This window comes from Periplaneta americana, chromosome 13, assembly GCF_040183065.1.
Source record: "Periplaneta americana isolate PAMFEO1 chromosome 13, P.americana_PAMFEO1_priV1, whole genome shotgun sequence".
In the NCBI taxonomy this organism is placed as follows: Eukaryota; Metazoa; Arthropoda; class Insecta; order Blattodea; family Blattidae; genus Periplaneta; species Periplaneta americana.
Genome location: NC_091129.1, coordinates 30,165,274 through 30,185,703, shown reverse-complemented (window position 1 = coordinate 30,185,703; position 20,430 = coordinate 30,165,274).

Sequence of the window (20,430 nt, the reverse complement as noted above, 5' to 3'; positions counted from 1 at the left end):
GAGTTTACCTGATTTTACTTGAGATGTGCATTTCTTTCACGGTGAGCTTTAATTACATTACTGTAGTTTATATTTTGCAATATATCACCGTGTCAAAACCAATTCTAGAAGCGGAAATTGTTTTATTGCCCTTTTCGTTTCCATTTGGAGGGGAAGAAACAGGTTCGCCGTATGCAAACGCTTCAGTTTACCAGGATATTTCTGTGGTGTTACTATTCTGTGTAAGACGTGTATTTCTTTAAAGTGTGCTTTAATGATAATATTCAAAGTACGAATGGTTTATATGTGTGGATTTTTTTAGCATTTCTTTCTGGAGTGCAATTAGGCTACACAAAATTTTGCTCCTTTCTGTACGAATTGGACAGTCGCACTCGAGATATTTTATTTTTATTTTATTTTATTGGGTTATTTTACGACGCTGTATCAACATCTAGGTTATTTAGCGTCTGAATGATATGAAGGTGATAATGTCGGTGAAATGAGTCCGGGGTCCAGCACCGAAAGTTACCAAGCATTTGCTCATATTGGGTTGAGGGAAAACCCCGGAAAAACCTCAACCAGGTAACTTGCCCCGACCGGGATTCGAACCCGGGCCACCTGGTTTCGCGGCCAGACGCGCTGACCGTTACTCCACAGGCGTAGACTCGCGCTCGAGATAAGCATTATAAAATAAGACGAAAATCACTAGAGCCAAGGAAGAAAAATACTGTAGTATACATCAACCCCTTGTACCTGAAAGCGAAGTAATTTTACCCCTTTTACACAATAAGTTAGGGTTAATGAAGAATTTTGTTAAAGGGATAAATTATAAAACTGAAGCATTTTAAAATATCCAGGAAAAATTTCCTGCTATTAATAATCCGTGGCGCTACACCCCGTGAAGAGCCCAGACCGACCAGCCGGCTGCTGGCCTCACGTCCACATGCCAAAACAGAGGTGTACGATCATCCAATTAGAATGGATGTATCGTGTGGTTAGCACGATGATCCCCCCAGTCGTTATATCTGGCTTTCGCAACCTGCTTTCGCTACCTATCGTAGCTCCCCAAGTGCATCACGATGCTAGGTGGGCACCGGTCCCATACAATGGCCGAAATTTCATGAGAAAATTTCTTCCCCCATGAGGACTCGGACCAGCGCGCATTCCTTAACATTTCCTGCTATTAGTGATTCAAAAATAAAAGAGGGAGTTCTCAATGGACCACTAATTAGAGAAATAATGGACATTCACTTCGAATCTTTGCTGGAAAGAAGAGTCAGCCGTCTGTATTGCATTCAAGGAGGTTGAATTAATTTTCTGGATAACTGTAGAAGTGAGAACTATGAAGAACTAGTGAAAAATTTACTGTTGGCGTATTAAACTAGGGGTTGTAAAATTTCCCTGAAAATTCACTTCCTTCACTCACATCTTGATAATTTTTTCCCGAGAATTGTGCGATTTCAGTGATGAGCATGATGAGCGCTTCCTTCAAGAAATTTCAACTATGGAAAAAAGATACCAAGGACAGTGGAGTACCAATATGCTAGCTGACTATTGTTGGACTTTAGCTCGTGATGTACCTGATGCCCAGTGTAAAAGAAAATGCAGAAAAAGAAAGTTGTAATCTTCTGAACAGTGAATATTTAGCCGTATTGTCATTATATAAAACAATATTTTGAATAGATATAAATTCCAAAATTTCTCAAAAACCGTAACCAACAACTGTTTTTATTGTCATATTCGTATTCAGGAGGCTCAAATTATATACAAAACATATAGCACATGCCTAGCGCAAAAAAAAAAAATGTTAACATTTGTTACGCAGTGTTATTATTATAAATTATTATTCACCTGGTGATTTCATCTCATTTGCAATTTTTCACATATTTGAAGAAACCACATTATACTCGTGATATTGTTTCAAAAATTATACAGAATGTATCTTTCCCGTACTAAATCAACTAATTTACCCGCATCGAGCTCCATTATGAATAATGAGCAGGGAACGGATTTATATGGACTAAAAATATATGAAATATGTAAATATATATGTAGTTATTTTTACCAAAATATGGAATTAAATATGGATTTTTACCAAAATATGGAATTAAATATGGACTTAAAATTATAAAAAAAATGACTATGTACGTTAAATATTGGTACATTTTAATCAAACTAAACAAAAAAATATAATGGACGTACCTTATCTTCCAATGTAGTTTCAACAAAACACAATTTTTATTGTCTGTTACCATAACAATAGGTTACAAACATTTCTTTCAAGTGCTGAAAAGTGAATCTTCTTCTATTGTCTCTGAGGATAGATTTATACTGACTAAAAGAGCGTTCGACGTCACAAGAAGTAACTGGTACATAATTCAATTTCACAATGTCTGCTGGGGATAAGTCCAAGTTAATCTTCACTGTTGATTCACCACTCATCACAGCAACAACCTTTTGTAGTTCTTCATATCCAGGGTTTTTTGAAAGTACAGTGTCCACCTTAGCTCTTACTGCATCTGCAACTTTACCTCTACCACGATTCAGTTGTTCCACAGTACTATTTATAATTTCAAAACTTTCAGATAGTGAAAGGTGCCTATTTTGGAGACTTTTGAGCGTTTTTATGATGCATGAAAATGTATGCTGAATGTGAGCTAAGTCATTCTTCACACTTATGTCACAGGTAACTGTTTTCGCAGTATCAATTGAGACTGCATCTTCAGAGTCCAATGCAAGGAGAACATTGTTAATAGAGTCTATATGTTCGGCATAATATTCAACTGCTTCTAGCCATGTACCCCATCTAGTTAAAATTGGCTTTGGTGGCAATGGAATTTCAGGGTACATTTCTTTCAACACGTTAACTCTACTGGGAGCTTTGAGAAATACTTTTTTCACTGATGAAATCAACAAATCTACTTTAGGGAAATTGTCTCTGACCACTTCTGCCACACGATGAAATGCATGCGCCACACAAGTAAAATGAGTCAATTTAGGATATACAACAGATAATGCTTGTCCAGCTTTGACCATATAAGGGGCAGCATCGCTAATAAAGAATAACACATTATCGTACATAATACCCTTTGGCCACAGGATACCCATAGCTTCGTTGAACAGTTTAACTATAGTTTTGTTATTGCACTTTTCTAGAACATCACAATGTAAAAGAATTCGTTCAGAATATTGTTCACTTAACAAACCGATAACTACATTACCAACAAGTCTACCTTCTTTGTCGGGAGTCTCATCAATGGAAACCCAAATTGAACTATCTTTAATTTCATCTCTTATCTTCTGTATTGTCTCATCGTAGATGGATGGAGCATACGTCTTCCTAAGTGTTGACTCATCCGGGATTGTATGTTGAGTATATTTTTCAAGGAATTCCCTGAAGACCTTATTCTTTAGTTTGTAGAGAGGAATATCAGCAGAGATGAGAGAACGGCACAGGTCGATGTTAAACTCAGATCTTACATTCGATGTTGTTGGTTGTGTTAAAAACAATTGTCTCTGCTTGGAATTTAGTTGTTTGTTGGCCTGATGTTTACTAGTTGTAATGTGTTGTTGCACCAGGAACTTTTGTGTAGATGATACTGCACACTGACACAAATTACAAAATAATATTTTATTGTCAGTTGATAAACCATCTTCTTTAAATTCTGAAATGTAACTTGTTAGTTTTGATTTTAAATTGACTGAATGACGTACTTTTGGCATATTTACCGTCTTTATAGTATGATTTACAAAACTGAACCTATGTGTACTCTGACTGGCATTTAACTGTTGAGCTGCACAACTGAAGTCTGTTAAAAATTTTAAATTAAATTAATACAGTTTTGTAACTTACTTTCCCATTGTTGATAGGACTGCTAATTTTCAAATAACTCTGATGTTAAAGGGATTACTGAACATGTGTTTAAATCTCTATTGTTGAAATGTATTTTTAAAAGTTAATGGAATTTTGTTTTGTTTTATTGTTAAACCTAATATAATATGGACTGTTTTATATGAAATATGGAAAATATATGGAAATTAACGAAAATATGTACTAAACTCTAAAATATGGAAAAATATGGAAAATAAAAGTAGGATTTTTCAACCCTACACATTGTGAAACATAAAGATAATGCAAAATATAAATTATATTAGCTTTATAAGTAAATATGTATTTACATATAAATCCTTTCCCTGATAATGAGTAACTACACAACAATAGTATTTTTTGTAGATAATGAAAGCATGCAATCACAGCCACTACTAACGCATGCGCAGTACACTGCAGCTATCAGACAAGTCTCCTCGCGACGAACTTCTAGCAGTAATTCGATGTTGTTTCTTCGTGTCTCCTTGTGTCTGCTCGCGACCGTCGCGCCGCGTCTGATTCTGTGTGCACCCGGCCTAAGTGTACAAAATATTTAAGAAAAAACAAACAAACAAAGTTTTGAAACAGCTCTCTATATTATCACGGTCACAGTTCTACTACTGCGTCGTTCTATTAAGTGATCTCAGCCATGACCTGATTAAAAAAAAATTACAGCTTGTCCATAATTTTTATTCGATTTATATGTACGAGGCGCATACAGAAAATAAGTTTCCCTATTTAAAAAAAAGAACACACACTTTCAGGAAAGCATTTATTGGCAATAGGTACAGCAATGTTTCAGCTATTTTTCAACATAGCCACCATCAGAATTGAGACACTTGTCGTATCGTGGGATCAACTTTTGTATCTTCTGTCGTAGAACTCTGCCGCCTGTGAATGGAACCAGCGTGTGAGAAGTCTTCAGCTCTTCGTCGTTGCCAAAATGCTCACCGGAGAACAGGAATTTCTTGAGGTGCAAGAAAACGTGAAAATCGCTGGGAGCAAGATCAGGACTGTAGGGTTGATGATCAAACAACTCCCAGCCAAATTCCGTCAAAACAACTGCTGTGCGCCGAGCCGTATATGGACGAGCATTGTCATGGAGGAGCACAACACTTGCAGTAAGCATTCCACACCTCTTGTTTTGAGTGGCACGTCGCAATTTTCCCAGTGTTTCACAGTAACGGTCAGCGTTCACTGTTTCACCTCTTGGAAGGAAGTCAATGAGCAGAATGGCCTTCCTGTCCCAGAACACCGTGCACATCACTTTCCATACCGACAGCGTCTGTTTGAATTTCGTCCTGACCGGAGATCCACTATGCCGCCCCCAATGCATTGACTGCTGCTTGGTTTCCGGGGTGAAGTGCGAAATCCAAGTCTCATCGCCCGTGACGATCCTGTCGAGGAACTCGTCGCCGTCATCGTGATACCGTTGCAGAAATGTTAGTTGCATTGTGTGTTCGGGTGTCAGGATTTTCGGCACCAACCTGGCACACACTTTTTTGAACAGCAGGTGCTTAGTGACAATCTCATGCAACAAGGATCGCGGTATCTGCGGAAAATGGCTGCTCAGCTCCGTAATCGTGAAGCGACGGTTCTCCATGATGCACTGCCGCACCAGCTCAACACGATCATCATTGATGAAGGACGGTCCCCCACAGCGCTCTTCATCATGGACACTTTGACGACCTTCGGAAAACTGCCTACACCAGCGACGCACCATCTACTTACTCATGATATTCGGCCCATAGACCTGACAGAGCTGCCGATGAATTTCAATTGGCACAATACTTTGTGCATTAAAGAACTGTATCACCGACCGAACCTCGCAGGCAACGGGAGAAGGAATAAGAGCTTCCATTTCGGACCACTGCTGCCACGCTACTGGCATCAGGCGGGACCTGTCCGGCTGGCATATGATTGATACGCATGCGCAATTGACACGGCTAATTACGTTTACTTTCAAGGGGAAAAAATCGGGAAAAATCTGGACGCGCCTCGTAATATCAGTCTCTATGATAATACCCTACCTTGTGTCAATTAATTGCCTTGGCTCCGGCTGGCAGACTGACGCAACCCGATCAGAACACGACACACTGTCAGTCCCTCTTAACAGAACTGCCGCGTATGCTTCGCCTTTTACAATACACAAGACACAAGACACTATCCGTTCTTGGAATTCATTACCTACAGATGTTAGGGGCTACTCGACCTAAAACGCTTTTAAGTCCAAAATGGAACATCTTATTTTAGAACGCAGACTGTTCCAGGGTATAGTCCGGGTCAGCTTACTTCATACCCTAAGGAAGGTCATCATCCAGCATGCTTGCAGATTATTATTGGTTCCTTGCAAAAGACAGTCCCGGGTCTAGTTACAAACAGAAGTCATCCAGAAAATTCTTTTAAATGTTAAGTTCAAATAGAGATTGTTCTTATTATACTCATGAAATATGTTTATTGTTGTGCTTTTTGTGTTATGAACTATGTAACATCATTGTTGTGTCCAGTGCACATTTTTCAAGTATTGTGAGGCATTTTGAGTCCCTAGTGCGTTTTAATTTTATCAGTAGCACTGAAAATTAAAAAAAAAATTAATAATAATAATAACAATAATAATAATAATTCGAATTTATTTTCCCCAGCAAGTGGTACGTGATGAGGCAATTTGGATTTTAAATTCAGATTTAGGGCACACAATATATTAATAATATTCACCTATTTTCATTTCGGAGAAGGACAAAAAGTAAAAATTTGTTTTTCAGTCTTATTGGACTATTTAAAATAACCTTCCAACATAAAGGTACAGTACGGTAGTAAATAAGTTCAATAAGTAGGATCGTGATTTTACTTCATATTGTGATATCTGGTAACTGTTGGCAACACTGACTAGACGGCAATATTTGCTGTTTAGGAACTGTTCTTACGTAACCCTCGTTATTATATATTAGAATTCACAATTTGTAACTAGTTTATAAAGTAATCATGTAATTTAATTTGACATCTAGTTTAAGTATTTAAGTTCGATATTCCTCTGGCTTATACATGTTTTTCTGTTTCCATTTTGTTATAGGTATACCTGTAACTTTCTTTCGTATTAACTTTAGATTATCATGTATTACTTTCTATCCTCTTGTTGAGTGGAAGGTATGGTTTCACGGCCTGAACTCTGCCAAAAAGATAAAGTATCATTATCATCATTATCATCTTCATCATCATCATCATCATCATCATCATCATCATCATCATCATCATCATCATCATCATTATTATTATTATTATTATTATTATTTAGTGGAGAAAATAAAATCCGAGAACTGCAACAACTATACGAGTATGACATCGCATTTACCTATTATGAAACAAAATTCCATAATATATGTGTAGATGCTGCAAAAATTGAGTACACAATCAGATCCGTGGTGTTCTCTAGACTACATTGTATGTAGCGTGTCTGAAAATCATTCACTTCTGACGTCCTTCCAGAGAAGTTACATTATTGAGAGGTGTGCTCATGCTTGCAACGCGACGAGATACCGGTAATGCATGAGTGACAGTTGACGTCAACAATATGTAGGGTGCATTCGAGTCTCGGAGTGGGATATGCATACACATGGATGGACAACTCGTGCTCACGAAGTGCTAAAAACCGTGACGCAGAGAAAGACAGACGGAGCCAGCCGCAGAGTTACAAGTTGTTTGCATTTATACTGCAGAAGCAGTTCACTGCCACGGTGCGCAGTGGCGGCTCATGCAGGTGTTAGTAAGAAAAATTGTGTAGAAACATTTTAATTGAAGAACTAAGTAGTGAATAGGCGTTAAAAAACTGAAAAATAATTGACTGTGAAAAGTTAGAAAAAAAAAAAAACAAAGAGCCAATATTACACACTCCGAACTTCTGATTAAAAGTACCACCCTGAGATCACCTTGTGGTATCACTCACTCACGAATTGATATATAATTCCTTTGCACCGTGGGCTGTCCACTGAGATCATTGTGATTCGTGGACAAGAGGTTGAGTGACCGCGGAATGGTAAAGGGATAATGTAGGCATTAGAGGAGTTCGATCAAGCCCCCACAGTTTCGGCTGCGCAGAACGAGGAAACCGGGGCAAATTGAACGCTGCGCTTGCCGCCATGTTGTTGGAGAGCAGGCGCATAATATCAGTACTTAAATGACTCAATTTAACGCTGCAAACATACCATTTAATAAAGACAACAAGGCATTCATAGAAAAGTACACAAATAAAGCGCTCCCTTCTGATACAACGTTACGACAAGTGTATCTGAAAAAGTGTTACGATGAACAATTATGTAGTACAGTGCAACTCCACAAATAGACAATCACTCTCGTATACTTCACGATGCATGATAAGTCAACGCATCCTGTCCCGCGCTGCACAGGGCTAACCAGTTGAACCAGTGCAGTAGTGTGCAGATACTCGTACACGTTGGCAGCAAGGCAGGGAACAAAAAATGTGTACTTATGTTGAAGCAAAAGTTAAAAGTATTGGAACGGTTTAAAAAAGGTGAATCAATCAGAGCCATTGCTCAAGAATGTAACATTTCGGTCAGAACAGTGCATGGCATAAAACAAAATTCATCTATAAATATCAGGCATTCTGTAGTGATTATAAGAAGCTTTGTTATTATCAGTTGATTGTAGGATGAAAACACAGCTTATTTTGTGTAATTTCCTAAATTTAATCAATAAGGATGATTTATGTTCTCTCTTGAAGGGTATACACCATTTTAAAATAATTTAATACACAGACACAACTATTACATGAAATGCTCAATAAGTTTTTGCAGCGTTATTCTCTTCGGCTCTAACCAACAATAACAACAATCCAGGCTGCCAGGCGACGATAGAAAAGAAAAGATGCGAAAACAAATTAATTTGGTGTATAAACAATTTAATACTCTTTCATATTTAAGCATAAAAAAATATAGGGGTGCCATTTGAAATTTCAGAGTGGGAGTGGCGGGGGGTGGGAGGTGAAATCTAAAATGTAATTAAGCTTCCCCCTCATTATCTAAATTTACGTTTTTTTTTTTTGTTTAAATTGTATGTCATTTAATTAACTAGTTATTTAGAGTTCGAAGTTTTGAAATGAAAGCCTTGTATGTAGATACATTTAGAGAGTCTTTCCTCCAGAAGTTTGTTTTATGACTCAGATGTATTACATATATATTATACTTAATCACGTACTTTTTGTCATATAGGCTATTTTGCATATCGTTGTCGTTCCTGCAATAACTCCTATGTTACATATTTTTCGATTTTCAGATTTTCGCTCTATTAAATAACTTAAATAGTGATACAGCAAATAATAAATATCCTATATATAATTATACTTCCTTTCGAAAATGTAAGAATTACATTCCCCTATATACGGCTGTCATAGGATGAATAAATGTGTTTTTTCCTCCTACTGAAAAACTGTATATTTTGCACATAGGAATTATTGCAGGAACAACGACGATATAGCCTACTACAATATATTACTAAGGTTGGATAAAAAGTAATGGCAAGAGTTCGATATTTTTGACATGGCTTTATTCACAGGGGTACAACATTTACGTACCTTCTGTATAGTCGCCCCCCTTATTTATTACCTTTTGCCAAATATTTGGAAGGCGTCGTACGCCATCAGCGCGTCCATCTTTGTTGACGTTTCGTATTGACAGCCCTATAGCACGGATAAGTTCATCTCTGGTATTGTACCGGGTCCCTCGCAGTGGTTCTTTCACATTGGTGAAAAATCGTAATCGCATGGATTCATATGTGGTGAGTACGGTGGATGTTCCAGAATCTCCCATTGCCAGCGGCGCAAGAGGTTCTTGACAGAAGCAGCGGTGTGACTCCTGGCATTATCATGAAGAATGATGGGATTCTGTACCACCAAGTGTCGTCGTATTCTCCTGAGGGCTGGACGATGTTGGTGCTGCAGGAATCTGCAGTGGTAGTCCGAGTTTTCCGTCTGCCTTGGAGGTACAGCGTGGTGCAGTATTACCCCATCAATGTCATACGCCACAATGAACATCACCTTCACACCATTTTGTGTAGGGCGCACTTTCTTCGGACGAGAAGAACCTGGATGCTTCCATTCATTTGATTGACGTTTCAAGTTCGGTTGGTCCGTATGAGCGAGCCCAGGTTTCGTCCATAGCGACGATTCGTCCAAGAAAGTAGTCATCTTTCCTTTGGTACCGGTCCAACAAGGCCTGTGCGACTGCATAGCGGTGCCATTGTTAAACCTCGGAAATTTCATGGGATATCCAACGCCCTGTAATTTTGAGGTACCCCAGAATGTCTTGCAGAATGTGGAGCACAGTTTTGTGACATACTCAGACTTCCGCTGCTAACTCACGCGCAGTCCATCGGCGATCAGCATCCAAAAGGGAAGCAAGGAGTTGAACTGTGTTGTCCTCCACGCGGGGTCATCCTGTACGGAGGTTTTCCTGAACGGCATCCCTGCCTTTCCGGAACGCTTTAACCCATCGTGCCGCTGTGCGATATGGCAACGCTACATTGCCACATACTTCACGCAGTCCCTCAAAACATTCTTGTGCACTACGACCTCGTGTCACTTCAATTTTGATCCAGAAACGTTGCTCTTGTTTTGTAAACGTGGTCTTAGGGCGCTCGCACTATTCCTATGAAAGTCAACGTTCTACACACTGCAGTAGATTGACAGAGTACTGTCGCCGCTGGCTGCACTAACTCATCTAACAGTCCTTGTTCATGTCCACACAGCTGGCAGCTCTCGAACGCACCATCGTCACGTGACAGCAGAGTTGCCATAACTTTTTATCCAACCTTTGTATGTAAAATGATGTACGTAAATTATTTATGTTTCGGTCCGCACGCCATAAAAAGCATTACACAGCCCTAATGTTTACCAATGTCCGCAGTACTCCGTAGAAAGACAGCGTTCGTACCTCGTCTCGCACACGGACCATTGCTGTGTCTATTTGTGGAGTTCCACTGTATCCGAGAGGAAGTAGGAGACAACAAGATACGGATTTCAATACACGAAACTAGTGATTCTACCCACAGAAGTAAGGAGAATGTTATTGTAGGGATTTTCTTGACTGAAACACCGGGAAAGAAATATCTACTAACAGGTGATCAATTACATACAGTGCATTATGCCTCTATTGTTACTCTTTTTCATCAAGCCATGAATCTTTTATATCCTCAGGGAGTCAAATATGAAAATGTTATTTTGTTTGTTACCGATGCCGTTCCGTACGTGGTAAAAGCAGCACGAAAAATAAAAGTGTTTTATTTGACGTGTCTAGCCCATGGTGGCTGAGGAGATACGAGCTTCGTTCCCCGATGTCAACAGTTTCATTTCAAACTGTAAAAAAATATTCTTAGAGCTCCGTCGAGGGTTGCGAAATTCAAGAAACTAGCACCCGCTCTTCCTATACCTCCTGAGCCCATTGTTACTGGATGGGGTACACGGCTTAATGCAGCTATTTATTATGCCAAATACTCCCGTACAATTGTGCAGATAATCAAGACATTGTTCTGCAATCAGAATAATTCAAGCTCTGGATTTGAAAATTCTGACGAATAATTTTGGTTTTCATACAAACCCATTTTCAAACTATTACACCATTAGGAAATTCAGAGCAAGAGATGCCGGAAGCCCTCGACTTAGTTGAGGAATGACACAGAGAATTAATGAGACACCAAGTACATCGGTTACTTAACGTGTAAAACAGAAGTGGAAATCAATTTTATGTAAAAATAACGAATATGGAACATTGTGTAACATAAACAGCAAATCAGTGGACATAGAGTCACCCGAGAATAAAGAACTGTCTCTTAGAGACTGCAATGATTTTTTTTTTTTTTTGCTCGTATCACGTCATGCGACGTAGAGCGCAGCTTTTCATAGTACAAACTTTGTTTAGCAGATAAGCGAAAAAGATTTACGTTTGAGACACTGAGAATGTATATTTAGTACATTGCAACACGGTACTGTAACTGCACTTCCTAAAGACGACCAATAGAATAAATGAAGAAAATAAAACTGCTACATGTTTATTTCAACCATTAACACTGTGTATAATTAAACACAAATGCTTATAAAAGTCAGGAGCATAAATGCTTTTCGCATTCTTTTGACATTGTCATGGTGTAATGTATATTTACTTTCAGAATGTACATATATAATATCCTTTTGCTTCCTGTGTTAAAAACCTTGTAGTTTACTTTGATACACATTTAAACTAGAATAACCAAGTAACCCATATTACCAAAAAAAGTGCTTTCCATACTACATTCCTTTAACAGCGTTCGAAAATTCCTTCCGCTATCACTCAAGAAAATACTAGTGGCAACACTAGTAATGCCCCACTTTGATTATTGTGATTTTACTGACCGACCTCAATGTCAACCAGTCGCAAAGATTACGTGTTCATAATTCTTGTGTTCGCTTCGTCTGCGATGTCCGTCACACTGACCACATTATTCCATCCTTCCAAACTCTAAACTGGCTACGGCTTAACGAACGTAGAAATTTTCATTCTCTTGTTCTCCTTTTCCAAGTCCTTCACAACTCTACACCTACCTACCTTGCCTCCCGTTTCAGTTACCTGTCATCATATCATCTCTTCACACGCACGCAAAATAGCAGCATACTAGCCATACCAACACATAAGACATCATCGTATTCATTATCATACACAATCTCGCTCTCGCGCTTGTGGAATGCCTTACCCAGTGACATCAGAGACTGTCGGAATTTAGTAGCGTTCAAAAGCTAACTTATTAAGCATTTTCTTACTGCGTAGAATTGGTTTAATTTTTACTTAATCAATAAAAGAAATGCTTCTCTCTTAACTTTTACAATAAACTGTCTAGCTTTTATTAATCAGTTAATCTTTTAGTACTTTGATTTTTATTGTATTTGTAAATTTAATATTAATTGTAATTGCATTATTTTTTTTAGTTAGTTATTTAACGACGCTGTATCAACTACTAGGTTATTTAGCGTCGATGAGATTGATGATAGCGAGATGATATTTGGCGAGATGAGGCCGAGGATTCGCCATAGACTACCTTGTATTCACATTAAGGCTGGGGAAAACCTCGGAAAAAAACCCAATCAGGTAACCAGCCCGAGCGGGAATCGAACCCGCGCCCGAACGCAACTTCAGACCGGCAGGCAAGCGCCTTAACCGACTGAGCCACGCCGGTGGCTAATTGTATTCTTAATATTGTAGTTGTAATCCCCTGGTAGAGGTGAAGAGAAGGCCTGATGTCCTTATCTCTACCAGGTTAAATAAATAAATAAATAAATAAATAAATAAATGTGTGTTTCCCCATACTACCGTACTCTACTCTAAACAGCAATGTTGTTACCTCGACACATCTAAACTTATTGTATCGGGTCCCAAATCTCGAAGCCTATCACTATCTCTAAAGCAATATTCTGTTGAGAGACACGAGTTATATTCGCACCAAAAAAAAAGCTCCTCTGTAAGATTGCAACAGTTAAATTCCTTATACAGGGCTCCTGCAGAAGAACTTCCCTGTTTCGAACACATGTAATTTACGTTCTATGAATCTGAGATGCATGAATATAGTGCCAATGGAAAGAGAAACTAAAAAAGTTTAGTTCCTTAAATATGTTGAATGTATCCCTCCCTTGTAACACGACATACATCAAGCCTATATTCAAGTTCCACGTACGTACAGTACGCGGATTTTCCGACCTCTAGATTCTGAGGGTGTCTGTTCATCTTACCAGAAAGATGTGCAGAAATTTCTTCGTAGCACTTGTCCTCTGGCTTTAGAATCTGCGAAGAATCTTGCCTTAAAATCAGTGTACCATTTACGGATTTTAGGCCCACTGGGTGGATCTGCACCAAACTTTGTTCGGTAATGCCGTTGCGCAGTAATAAGCGACTGGTTCACATGAAAATGAAGATATTCTCTCCTCTACTGCAGGGAAACAATGTTAAACTTTTTGAGATTCTGTTTCCATTGGTCCTATTTTCATGCACCTCAGATTCATAGAACGTAAATTAATTTGATCGAAACCGGAAAGGTATTTTGTAGGAGCCCTGTACATATTTATGGCAATTAGGAAGAGCTATTCTGAAATTCAGAAATGACTGAAGATCGAAGAAATAAATTAAACAGTCAACTAATAGGGAAAGAACTAGTATGAACATGTTGTGGACAGAATAATAAACTTGAATTATTTTTCACAGAAAGGAGCTGCAGATAAAAGATTAAGGCCCGGTTTCTTCAACCTTTGTTAAAATGCACATAACATACCGTTAATTAACTGTAAGTTAAAAGTATTAATTGCTGTTAAAAATATTGCGTTTCATCCACTTTACATTTAACATTTTAACATTCTGTTTGTTAACTCTCTGTTAGGACCAGAGATTCTATAGTTTAACCATAACCTATAACCAAGTACAGGGTCAATTCTGTTTTCTGAACCCTGACAATTTCGATTCTCGCTTGTTTCCGTTGTTTGATTCAGAGAGGATAGAAGTCTTCCTATTCTCTCAGGTTTGATTTCTGCTTCTTTCCTCGTCTGTATCACAATAGCGTGGAGCGGCGTATTGGTATTGCTCTTATGAAATGGAAAACACTGGAACAAAAACCGTGGAAATAATTCCTCTTTGTTCGAGAGAAGCCTTCTGCTGGAAATTATTTCGCAAAGTAAACCATTTAATGAGAATAATCAAACAAACGGATCTAAGTTGAAAGCGAAAAGTGAGGCGTGGCAGAAAATAGCCTATAACTTTGTATGGACTTCTGTCCTGTCAAATCACAGAAATCATCCCCTCTGTTTATGTATTCATGGGTATCATTTTCTAAATAATCAAAATATAGAAGTTCAACATCTAACGCACCAGCCATATTGGACACTTCTATGATAACAGAGAGTTAAATGATTTCATTGCATGAAATTGGGCAGTTAAATTAACATAGGTTTTAACAGCCTGTTAGTACTAACAGTAGTTGAAGAAATGCTTCAACTGTTAAGTTTACAGTTAAAATGAAATAACACACTGTTCTAATTTAACGAAAGTTGAAGAAACCGAGCCAAATTTAAGCAAAGAAAAGGAAACAAGATCCAATAAACTGATATGTCGGAACAGATAAAGAGTCCAGGTTGTGAAATAACAGTGAAGAAGCAAGCAGCATACATGGAGATATTTTATATTTCTTCCATCTACGGAGAGAGCGAACGGAAGTCTCTTTGCATTTGCGAGCAGACGATCTAGTGTATATAGAGCTGCCCGAGGAGAAAGGGCTGAGATGCGTGAATACGACAGATATATTTGCATTCCGGATACGTCATGGAGATGGCTCATACAGGTTCGTAACCGACATTAGACTTCGATGCCAGCTGTGTTATCCTGAGGGTCTTTCGAAATGACTCCCCTGTTACCGGAACCAATCCTGGGTCAAGATCGTTGTACAGGGAAATTGTACATCTGGCTGCTATCTCCATCTGGTATCGTGAAAGTCAATCAGTCTCTTATGTTTTAAGAAATGAAATGGAGAAACATAAAGTGAAATAGAGATAAAAGCAAATTAAAAACCACTGTTAGGTTCAAAATCCACTCTATCTGCCAGCAATTACTTTTAAACCCCACCCTCTCTCTCTCTCTCTCTCTCTCTATCTCTCTCTCTATATATATATCATACATACATACATACATACATACACACACACTACTGTTTGTGAAAAGTACAACACTCAGAAATAATGGCACAAACGATTCAAAACTCGGGAGATGTGTAAAACAATGTACCACCAATTATTGATTACGTTTTCAGAGAGATGGCGTACACATAGGTCCAACAGTGACGTCTCTTGTGTCACCAGCAAGGTCAGTGTTAAGCCTTGCTCAGTCAGTGCAGAGCTTCCAAACGAAGTGGAAACGTGAAAGCTAGTGCAGGTATGCCTCGTCGACGTGGAAGGGCGCAATATCAACACGTGAGCGAGTTCGAACGGGGCAAAATGGTTGATCTGCGGGAAGCAGGTTTGTCATACCGTGACATTTTGGCTCATACAGGGCATCTGGATAGAAGAGGGTCGTATGCAGAGACGAGAGGGTACAGGAGCACGTAATGTGACCACAGCAAGGGATGACCGCCATCTTGTCCTCATGGCCATGACGTACCGTACAGCTCCAGCTACAGTCGGATGTGGACTTGTCTGCATCAACAGTTCGTCGCCGTCTTTTGAGGGCTGGACTAGTGGCTCGCATGCCATTGCATCGGCTTCCATTGTCCAGAAACCATCAACGGCTCAGACTGCAATGGGTACGTGAACGCCGTCACTGGCGTGCTGAGTGGCAAAATGTAGTGTTTTCGGACGATTCTTGCTTCAACTTGTCCTACAATGATGGCAGCATACGTGTTAGATGCTACGGTGGTAAACGCAATCTGAGAGCCTGCATTGTCGAGCGGCATAGCAGACAAACGTCTAGTGTGATGGTTTTTGGCGCCATTGGATACACTATGCGATCTCGCCTCCTTACGTATTCAGGGCAATCTGAACAGCAACCGCTACATTAGGGAGGTTTTAGAGCCCGAGGTACTGTCCATATTTCAGGCAACTCCACATGCCATATTTCAACTACTTCGTGATTTAAGACGGAGCTTATTCCGTCGGATCCCGGCCAACTAGTCACTCATAACGAGTGCACCTCAGCACATGTTTGGACTTCAGTCCTACGTTCATAGACATCTATGACGTAGTGCAGAGGGCGGCCATTAGAGGGAACCCAAGAGTTTGAACTTAAACTGAGACGATTCTGTCCGACACCGGGATGGGTATCCGGTGTAGCTTAGTGGATAAAGCATCAGCACGTAGAGCTGAAAACTCGGGTTCAAATCCCGGTGCCGGAGAGAATTTTTCTCCGTTCCTTTACTCTTTCATCTTATGATGACGCAGAATATCTGCATGGAAATATAATATGTACTTCGGTACATTAAAATAATATATATTTCAACTTGTTCTTCATGGTCCTCCAGCACCCACTCTTGACGCTTTGTGGACTCGCATACAAACTGCGTGGAGAGAAATTCCACAGGAACATATCCAGACCCTCTTTTATTTCATGCCATGACACTTAGAGACTCTGATTGCAGCGCATGGAGGTTTCACACCATACTGAAATCTCACGGTCACAGATCAGGTACAGTTCTGTAATTCTAATCATTCGTGTATTGTCATGTACCTAATCTCTGGTATCGATTTCATCTCAGTCACATGTATCATTCTTGATGTTGCAATTTCCACAAACAGTGCGTGTGTGTGTGTGTGTGCGTGTGTGTGTGTGTTTGTATATATTGACCAAAGACAACGTCGAAATTTAGTGGCAAAACAAGATCGTTGTCCGTTGTTAACAGTGTCGCCAAATCTATCGATTTTCTAACAATCTGCCTCTTTCATGATCGTGCACAACGAGGAAGAAATAATATGCAAGGAGGGTAATTTGAACATTTTTCTGAATGTTTTGTTTATTGTTAAGAGTTTTCTTCACAGAACAAAAGACAATATTATATTTCTTACATTTAATCTAGGAAATGTTCAAAACAGGAGGTGTGACCATATTCCCTAATATTATGATGAGCGGCATTCTATGTAGAGTAGCCTACGCAGAAGCAGTTTATTCAGCGTGTTTGTCTTTCGCGGCACTAATTTGAAAAACGAGTGAGATCGTAAGAACTTAATCAAAGTATCTCATCACAACAGCTCAATTAAGCGGAACAGAATCTGTAGAAATCTAATAACTTCGCTTTGTAGAAGAGATCATAAAAGCAATAGTATTATTAGATAAGAATTAAATGTCCAAAGCATCAGACGCATAGTACAAATTCAAATAATTTGAAAGTTATCTACAACGCATGCCAGAAGAGAGAATAGCGAAACCTGAACTACGAGCCTAAAGGAAGACAGAACCAGGGACGACTATGGAAAAAATAACGTGATATAACTCAAGGAGTCGTACCAGACCAATCGGCCTACACTGGGAAATACAGTATATTATAATGCTTTAAGTGACACTGCCTGGACGAATTATATGTGTGGAGGCTCGGCGTTATCTTGCCCAATAACAATTTATGCCCCGTGATGACGTCAGGGAGTCATGAAATATTATTGAACAAGGTAACATGTAAGTTCGCCCACGCATTATCAATCACAACCATAGTATATATCCTAGCATAAGCCATGACGATGACTGGACATTCATCATACAGTCCTGACTTGGTCCTCAGCAAGTGCATTTGTTATTGCTTCACGTTCGATGAACATATCAAACTTTCAACAATGTAATATGCAATAGCTTGTAATTATTTTGTATGTCCGAGAAGGAAACCTAATCCATTATGTCAAGGAGACAATAAAGATAATTCTTATACCACATTGACAGTTTCCATAAGAAAGTCTTATTTATGTTACAAGCGTTCATACATTGTTTCAATCGATTACATAGGCCTGCAAAATTAAGGGTTATAAAAACTTTTCTAAAAATTTGTGCTATATTTATAGTTTCTTGGGATGTTGAATCCAAAATTGAGTTCAGATTTTCTGTATCACGTATCATTTTTTCCGCAACATGCACTGACACTTTTAGCAATGTAAATAGCCTATAGCGTTATTCAATTTAATACAGAAAAGTGATGAAGTGAAACATGTCCTGAGGCAAATATCGAAGGTATTTTAGAAAAATTATTGGATTGTCTCACATTTAATCAAATGCTTCATACCGCCTTTTTCTCTTCATGGTGAAGTTTGTTTGTTGCCATTCAAGAGATGTTCTTTGTGGCTAGTGTTTTTGTTCCCAATTACTGCTTCTTGCCCTGCTGTCCATTCACAGAGGAGATATGGAAACGTAGTATACCCAACCTGCTGACCAAGAAGCATGCACAACTCTCTCTGATCTCCACAAATCATTCAATTATGATCTTTATATTTTATCTATGTAAGAACCACTTTACGATTCTTCAAAGTTTCCTTAAGGTGTACCGAATGACCAACAGGTAATGAAGCATACTTGTTGCCATTGTGCAAAAACACTGATCACTGTCTTCTGACTTCTTTTCGATGAATTGATCAAAATCTCCAATCATCCACTTCGTATTTATTTTATTTATGTATTTATTTATTTATTTTGCTAATAATATAAATAAACGGAAAAACTTTACCTCGCCCCTGAAAGAGTAGAACTCGTGCTCAGGGGCGAATTCCTGAACTGACATTAAGAAGTATATAATACAGTTTGTCTTATGTCTACTACTCATTAACAATATATAAATTTAAATTTACAATTTTTCAATTTTTATAAAATCCATACATAACTTTTTTAATTTAACAATAGAACTATTAAGATTGACACGATTAGGATATTTAAATATAAATTTGTTATATATTCGGGGGCCTAAATTACTACTATGATTAAATACTGTAGCAGTGTTGCATTTTGGTTCAAAAAATCTTAACCTCTTCCTTTACTATATATTTTACCAATTTTGTGAAAAAAAGTGTCATTTTTTTTTCGTAAAGAGGTCATTTAATATCGCAGAATCACTGTACATCACTAATTTTCTTACATACCTAAAAAAAATCACTATGAAATAGACATACATTCATACCTGGATAATTATCCCGAGTTATCTCGTGCATCTTGATTCCAGCTCTGGTAGTTGTCCCACTTTGATTTTCTCCTCAACTATTTACCAACTTATGTTTTTTATGGAATAATTTATGAGGTACAGTATCAGTGCTGTTATCAAGGCGTTAAATGTAGCTTGTCGTGTGATAGACTCGAAAGCAGGGTATTACGCACAGTGGCACATTGCATTCCGGACAGTAGTTTCTGCTCCCCTATATGAGAGCGTTTTGGGAAGAATGTTGTAGCAGTCATTGAATATTTGTACCAGTACATCTGTTCTTCAGGTTTGTGAATAATGTTCTGCAGTATCACTATGCCCAAAAGTACGCGTATTTCAGAGTCTGTAGTAAGCCGCCACGAATTATTTTCAGCATTCTGTGAACACTTATTAGAATGCCGAATCGTCTCCTCAAATATAATGTTGATGAGGTCATTATTAAAGAATAATTTAAAAAACTGAGAATTATCGTTATCAGAAACAATGTTAAAATTTCAGGGAATGGGGACTCGGAGGTGCAGAAGAAATGGTGCCAGATGTCTTCTATTCAAACCACTGTCGAAAAGACGCGACATCAACTGATCCGAATTTGTTTGTTGGTCTATAACTTCGTCTTCTGATACCGATGTTTCATTCCCTAATCTTCTACAGGAATATATTCCTGATCAAAAGTTTCGGAATCACTAACTTGATCCATCTTTACACAAACAGCACAAAAAACTCTAAACACAAACAGAAACCGCCAAAACTAACTAGCATCTACTCACTACTGTGTGTGAATGCTATATGAGCATAAAATTCCACTCTCAAGGAAGAAGTACAAAACACACCACCAGATGTAGCAATATCACTAACTTCTGCAGCCATCTAGTAAAGGAGAGGTTAATGGAAGGATGGAAACTTATATATTCCGG